The 8,328-nt window shown below is 46.4% G+C and overlaps 1 non-coding gene across 1 annotated transcript; it reads right to left on the reverse strand.

The window, feature by feature from the left end:
- Positions 1 to 4,692: 4,692 nt before the first annotated feature.
- TRNAP-AGG lies at positions 4,693 to 4,764 on the reverse strand. Its single transcript has one exon. It is a non-coding gene; the product is annotated as a tRNA-Pro (tRNA).
- Positions 4,765 to 8,328: the final 3,564 nt, after the last annotated feature.

An 8,328-nucleotide genomic window follows, 5' to 3' on the forward strand; every position in this document is an offset into this window, starting at 1 on the left:
CAATAGACCTAGCTCATGATGCCACTGTTGGGGAACGTAGCAGAAATTCAAAATTTTCCTACGTGTCACCAAGATCTATCTATGGAGAGACCAGCAACGAGTAGAAAGAGAGTGCATCTACATACCCTTGTAGATCGCTAAGCGGAAGCGTTCAAGTGAACGGGGTTGATGGAGTCGTACTCGTCGTGATTCAAATCACCGATGATCCTAGTGCCGAACGGACGGCACCTCCGCGTTCAACACACGTACAGCCCGGTGACGTCTCCCACGCCTTGATCCAGCAAGGAGAGAGGGAGAGGTTGAAGAAGACTCCATCCAACAGCAGCACAACGGCGTGGTGGTGGTGGAGGAGCGTGGCAATCCAGCAGGGCTTCGCCAAGCACCATGGGAGAGGAGGAGTAGGAAGAGAGGTAGGGCTGTGCCAGAACTTCGTGTATAGCTCTCATGCGCCTCCCCACTATATATAGGGGTGGAGGGGCTGGTTTCTTGCCCTCCAAGTCCATTGGGGCGTTGGCCAAGGTGGGAGGAAAGAAATCTCATTATTTCCTTCCCCACCGATTGTTATCCCCCCTTTTTAGGGATCTTGATCTTATCCCTTCGGGATATGATCTTATTCCTTCTAAGGGGGGATCTTGGTGCGCCTTGACCAGGGGTGTGGGGCCTTGCCCCCACTACCCACGTCCATGTGGGTCCCCCCATGCAGGTGGGCCCCACTCCGGAACCTTCTAGAACCTTCCCGGTACAATACCGAAAAATCCCGAACATTTTCCGGTGGCCAAAATAGGACTTCCCATATATAAATCTTTACCTCCGGACCATTCCGGAACTCCTCGTGACGTCCGGGATCTCATCCGGGACTCTGAACAACATTCGGTAACCACATACAAACTTCCTTTATAACCCTAGCGTTATCGAACCTTAAGTGTGTAGACCCTACGGGTTCGGGAGACATGTAGACATGACCGAGACGTTCTCCGGTCAATAACCAACAGCGGGATCTGGATACCCATGATGGCTCCCACATGTTCCACGATGATCTCATCGGATGAACCACGATGTCAAGGACTTAATCAATCCCGTATTCAATTCCCTTTGTCTATCGGTATGTTACTTGCCCGAGATTCGATCGTCGGTATCCAATACCTTGTTCAATCTCGTTACCGGCAAGTCACTTTACTCGTTCCGTAACACATCATCCCGTGATCAACTCCTTGGTCACATTGCGCATATGATGATGTCCTACCGAGTGGGCCCAGAGATACCTCTCCGTTTACACGGAGTGACAAATCCCAGTCTCGATCCGCATAAAACAATAGATACTTTCGGAGATACCTGTAGCGCACCTTTATAGTCACCCAGTTACGTTGTGACGTTTGATACACCCAAAGCACTCCTACGGTATCCAGGAGTTACACGCTCTCATGGTCGAAGGAAGAGATACTTGACATTGGCAAAGCTCTAGCAAATGAACTACACGATCTTTTGTGCTAGTCTTAGGATTGGGTCTTGTCCATCACATCATTCTCCTAATGATGTGATCCCGTTATCAACGACATCCAATGTCCATAGCCAGGAAACCATGACTATCTGTTGATCACAACGAGCTAGTCAACTAGAGGCTCACTAGGGACATATTGTGGTCTATGTATTCACACGTGTATTACGATTTCCGGATAATACAGTTATAGCATGAATAAAAGACAATTATCATGAACAAGGAAATATAATAATAATACTTTTATTATTGCCTCTAGGGCATATTTCCAACACTCGCATCTAGTGGAGAGTGGGCACGGCAGGTTGGGCCGGATTTAGATGAGGCCACGATGAACCAGTTTCTTGAGCTATGGTCGAGAGTACAAACTTGGGAGCCGCAGGTCGGCGAGCAGGATGTGGTTGCCTGGTCATGGGAGACACATGGACAGTTCACCGTGCGATCGGCATATGCGAGCAGGTTCTGGGGACGCGAGATAGTCTCCACTTCGAAACTCATGTGGAAATCGCGGGCACCATTGGTGTGTCGATTCTTTACGTGGTTGGCTCTCAAGAATTGGTGTTGGACTTCGGACAGGCTAGCAAGAAGGGGTTTGCCGCACCAAGACTCGTGCCCATTTTGCGATCAAGAAGAAGAATCGATAAACCACATCTTGCTCACATGTGTTTTCTCTAGAGCAACGTGGATGCTGGTGGGAGAAGCTCTTGGCAGGACAGACTGGAAACCGAGCCAGGACGACATTCTGGGGGAATGGCTTTGCAGCGGAAATGCGGATGGAGGAACAAGCAGGAAGGATTTGCATACAGTGATGCTGCTAGTGCTGTGGGAACTCTGGAAGCATCGAAATGCAATTGTGTTCGATGGTGATTCCCCATCGGTCCACAGGCTCATACACAAGGTGAAGTCTGAGGCCAAATTGTGGACTACGACAGGTCTTATCAAGAGGGGGATGGATAGCTTTCAGGGTAGACTGTATAGGTGGGCTATGGGCGAGGAGTAAGATACGTGCGTGTGAGTGTAAGTGGAGTGGGTGCGTGTTTAGCCACGTAGGCTTGTACATGTAACTTGAGGTGGAGGCTTTCTTTGCCTTTCTTCTTTAATATATAATATGCACGCTCGTGCATATTCGAGAAAAAGAGTGGGACATCAGGGTGGCCCCTACCTCCACGTTTTCACGTGGTTGTCTACTGCAAGAGTTCAGTAGGTAATTTCTAGGTTTTGTTGAATCCAAGATTCACATTGAGTTAAGAGCTTTTTTACGGTACCCTGGTACTCCCTCCAGCAGAGATGGAGTACCACTTAAATCTGACCCTCCACTTATAAGGGCAGTTTAGTCTTTCAAACTCTTAATTAGGTCCTTCTCTGATTTCTAATCAGATCACCAACGCAGCCACCATCACATTAGCGCTGTTATATGTCTTCATGACGACTGCGCATCCTATTGAAGAATTAGGTTTTCTTAGGAGATGAATTAGGGTTCCAGCGATCGAGTCAAATCTGTATCAGCCATGATGTGCCGATGGGAGAATGATAATAAAAATCAGTTTACCTTTTTACCCCCAAGCACAAGGTACTCCCTCACTTTTTTAGTAGGTACTCTCTCATGCACACGTTGGAGTATCAATGGACATCCACCGTTGGATCAAGAGAAATGGAGGGTACTGTAAAGGAGCTCTGAGTTAAAGGACAGCCGTACTATCAAGAGTGGCACAAGTAAAAGATATTTGGTTGAACTCCAAGATAATGTCCTCAACCAAAATCTTCAAGTGTTACATACTCATGCTACTCAATTCCTGTATTTACTGTCCCACTACCTTCAAATTTTTTCACCCAGTACTATGGAGTCCATGTTACTGAGTTAGCCCAGGTAAGCGAACCATGTTTCTTCCAATGTTGCTGATCTATGTTTCTTTGAGACCATCTATGTTAGCTCCGACACCTCCGGCCATAACATTTTATTTCAAACCTTCGAGCCCCCCCCCCCCCAAGTTTCCTTCAACACAGGAGTCTCAGTATAGGTACTCCCAAGCAAATGTTTTCGGAACCTCTGAGCTATGACTTAGGCATTTCAGTGAAGTTTCCACTCAGAAATGCTTTGTAGACCTCCGGTGCTTCCAAGGTAGTTCAATCTTGCTAGAAAGGAGGCACCTTTTTGGTTTGATATCTTCGTGTTTTTCTTTTAAAAACCCGGTTGACAATTTTATGGCCTAGGGATACCTCATCATACAGGAAGCCGACACAAGTAGGACCACCTGTGGAGCCCTAGGTCGGTTTATGCCCTAGGCCAACGTCACGGTCTAATGGCCGAATAAAGAGAAGGACCTGGAAGACTTGGAGTACACGACAAGGAAGCCGAAGTTCAGGATGACTTACTAGTACTAGGATCATTTAACCCTAGGCCCCGATATCCTGTATAAGCTGGGTCGGGCTAGTAGTCGATAGAAAGGAGAACCTAGAGATTGTACTCAATTCCTCGACTACTATTGTACACCCCTATACATCAAATCAATACAACACGAGCAGGAGGTAAGGGTTTTACCTCGATCCCGAGGGCATGAACTTGGGTAAACTGTCTCATGTTTCCCCTTTGATCTAATAATCCTGCTGACATACCCTCTCAAGGGATCTACCGGAAATCACTCAGATAGTGGAGCGCCAGGCACGGTACGTGCTAGGCGAGCTCAGATACCATACGAGATATTCAACTGACGTCGCCGTCTTCACGCTGGGACAAATTTTTGCTTTCAGCATTATGGTTTGCATCGCCAAATTCGGCGAGCCACCTTAAGCCCATCGAGACCTTACCTGCAGGCAAGATCGTCCACTTCGGCAACCTCGAGTTCGTCGCAGACTCCTGCGGCGAGCTCGTTCTCCACGGCCTGGCATCTGGTCAGGCCCAGGAGTGGTCGACGATCCTCTTCAACCTACGCACCTCCCACATCGTCGCCAATATCGACACGCTCCATGACGTCCTCGAGGAACCCGGTGATACCGAGGAGCTCGAAGATCTCGACGAAGAGATGGGCGACTCGGCCGACAGCTCCTTGGAGGCGATCCCGGCATCTGCACCACTTCGCTCGTGGCATGCTCGTCGTTCTCGGGCAAAGAGTCTGATCGTCTTATTTCTTTTGCAGCCGCTAGACTAAATCCTCATAGCACCCAAAGCACAAAATAGCATTGCAAAAGGGTTTTCAACATGGGGATTCCGAGAATTGAACTCGGGACCTTTTGCTCCCTAAGAAAATATCCTACCACTAGACTAAATCCCCATCTATGCTGTACCACTGCATCACCTTCAAGCAGAGAGTTTCAGGCAACAACACACTAGATGCCAAAGTTACAGGACTTCTTCATGGTGCTCATGTATCAGAAGTTCAGAACAACTGCAAACCGGTCATGCATATTTCATTGCTTATAAGGCGGCAATTTAATGTCTTCTTCTAATAAACACTGTACTTCTCAAGTATTAATAGCAGTTCAGAACTCAGGTAGCATAAAAGGTGACTGGAGCACTATCACTGGGGAAGAGGCAGCTTTAAGACGCACTCCATCCGTTCCAAAATAGATGACCCAACTTTGTACTAACTTTTAGTACAGGGAGTAATACTGAAAGAAATGGCCCAAACACCGTGTTTTATCCAAAGTCCAATAAGATTCATGCTTCCCTCTAGTCCACCGCCAGGATACTTAGCTGCTATTTCTGGTTCAGGCTTTCACCCACAACATTGCTGTGATCATAATGGATGCATGTTGCAGGATGTGTACTTAGAAGATGATGTATACAAAGGCATTAAATTGACTAACCTAACAAGATTATAGTCCCAACATGGGCACAGACCAGTAAAAATAACTCATGTCAGCTCAGTTAACACTTTTTTTTCTTCATTGGTCAGTAGGCAAGACGATGTGAAAAAAAAATGAACGAATAGGTGTGCCATTACTTACAATGTGCATTGACTAAGGTAAAGCTGCTAAGTTTGTCCGTACCATGCATTGGATGCTTAGATGAAGCAGCAAGGCGCCCTAGGCAGCGCCTTGCAATTATGCCCGTGCGATGCGTCTATTTTGTATCATATTTTTATGTTGATATTTATTGCATTACTGACTGTTATTTCATTTTATAATATAATTCTTATATCTTTTCTCTCTTATTTTGCAAATTTCACATGAAGAGGGAGATTGTCGGCAGCTGAAATTTTGGTTCGGAAAGGGCTATATCGGAGGCGACTTTTCTGAACATCTCCAAATAAGCTGAAAATTGACGAAGAATTATTTTGGAGTATATTAAAATTATTTGCGAAAGAATTATCAGAAGGACTGACAATGAGCATGCAGAGGTCAAATTTAGACCCTGATAAGTGTCGCATGTGTGACACGAATCAATTATGCCCTGACATTTTATGATGGCAATTTTAGTTACCTAAGGATGGCAACTTTCTGTTTGGATAGCAAGTTTCAGTTTTTTTGGAATCTTTTTTTTTGGACGACAATTTTAGTTATAAAAGCGTCAGGGCGGTGTTACTTCGTGCCATAAGTGTGGCACTTATCATTTAGGCAAATTTACCTATTGTTATTAAATCGGACAGTTCGGTCGTAATTCCTGCATTGATGGACAACTCGTTGGATCACTCAGCTCATGGATATCTAATGCAGGAAATTAAGAAGCTTCTCAAACCTTGTGGTTTTATTCCGCAAAAAATTGAGCGTAGTCAAAATAGGGTTGCTCATGGTCTAGCTAATATTGGTCATACTGGAGGTAGCACTGCTTGTTGGTTACACCATGTTCCAGACAGTGTTTCTAGGTTCTAGCTTTGTATTAGCAGACTGTAACACTATTACCGAGGAATAAAACCCACTGTTCTCCCACACAAAAAAAATAGTTGCAAAGCGAGCAAGGTAGGCGGTGACATGCACGCATGACCTCTTATGCCGAGCTCTTGGAAACAAGTTCAATCGTCAATATGTTTCAAACTGTAGATCAAACTTTATATGTTTCAAAATATGTTTCAAACTGTGAATAGATCAAACTTATTGAAAAGTTATTTGATTTTTGTTAGCGCAAAGTTGGGACACTCGGAAGTGTTGTAGTGATCCCCGAAAGTTGTTCAAAACTTTCAACAAAGTTTGGACATCATGTTTAAGTGAGCGCAGACGGGCAGTGGAAGCGGCCAAAATAGCGAGCTAACTATTCACAAGCATTTGAGCACACGCCTTTATGCATGTAAGGAATCTAAGCCATACCATGAAGTTCACCAAATTTTCCAATGTTTACCATAATAATATACTTGCAAGAGAAGTTTACTACAACATCAACGATACCCAACTTAATCATCGTCATCAAAGAACCCATCTATGTCATGTCTCCAATGTCAACACAATCAAACTATACCAAACTTGAGAAATGGGTACCAATATGTCATGTTCCGAGGCGTCGTTTCCTGGTGATGGCATGGTGGCGGCGGTCTCGGGTGATGAGGATTTCATCGGTCGGCGGGCTGCAGCATGGCGACAGGATTGTCCGGGTCCAAGTGGACCCGGCTGGGCCGTCGAGGCCCGGCAAGTCCTCGTCGCCGCGTCCGGTCGGCTCCGCTGCGGCGGTGGAGGTTGTCCCCTCCCCCCGTCCGAGTTGTGCTCGCCCCCGTGGCCGAGGTCTCCTTGCCCGAGCTAGGCCTCGTGTTGGCAGCTCCAGAGAGGCGGCGGGGGTGTCCGGTAACCATGGTGACACAGGCTGGTGGGCGGCTGTTGTGGTGGTGCATCTCGAAGTGCCTCGGGTGATGGTGGTGGTTGTGGATCGGGAGAAATCCTTGTCGGCTTGTCCGGCACCGACGCGGTGACGCTTGCGGGCGCCATTGGACCCTCCTGAGGGGCGTCGGATATATCTCTTCCCCACCATCCCTCGCGTAGGGGGGGAAACCCTAGAACTTGTTCGGGCAACAGCGGCGGCGTCGTCGCATTCCTTCTTGAAGGTGTTGCTTGGTGCGAGGCGCTTCGAGATGCTGGGAGCGCGGTGGCACTTCGTCGGAGGGTGCAGCGGTTGCCGGTCTTCCTTTCGTCCTTGATCTGCCGGTGTCGGCATTCATTTCTCTTTCATTTTCTTTTGTTTTCTTTTGGGCTTATCTGTGCTGCGGCCCCAGCGTGCTGGATGTATCAGAGATTTGCTTTATAATATAAAGCGGGGGGAAACCCTTTTTCTCAAATATAAGGCAAGAACTTGAGCAGCAACAACAAGTTCCAACTAGTTGACTTGACCTATAAGCGTGATGAGCGGATGGATTTGCGCTGCATATCAATGCACTGCACCCAAAAAAACATTGAAAGTGCATCTCTTGGGTATTCCTATTGGGTTTTGATGATTAATGGCAAAACCAATTGAGAGGACTGACTATTTACCAACTTTATTTGAGAGAAATGACTAGCTTTTTGTCCTCATGGTTGAGTGGGACATCGGGGTGGCCCCTACCTCCATGTTTTCAAGTGGTTGTCTACTGCAAGAGTTCAGCAGGTAATTTATAGGTTTTCATGAATCTAAGATTCATATTGAGTGAAAGGACAGTCGTACTATCAAGAGTGGCACAAGTAAAAGATATTTGGTTGAACTTCAAGATAATATCCTCAACCAAAATCTTCAAGTGTTACATACTCCTGGTACTCAATTCCTGCATTTACAGTTCCACTACCTTTGAAAAAAAAATCACCCAGTACTTTGGAGTCCATGTTACTGAGTTAGCCCAGCTAAGCGAACCATGTTTCTTCCCGTGTTGCCGATCTATGTTTCTTTGAGACCATCTATGTTAGCTCCAGCACCTCCGACCATAACATTTTATTTCAAACCT

The sequence above is a fragment of the Triticum dicoccoides genome, chromosome 1B (assembly GCF_002162155.2).
Source record: "Triticum dicoccoides isolate Atlit2015 ecotype Zavitan chromosome 1B, WEW_v2.0, whole genome shotgun sequence".
Lineage (NCBI taxonomy): Eukaryota > Viridiplantae > Streptophyta > Magnoliopsida > Poales > Poaceae > Triticum > Triticum dicoccoides.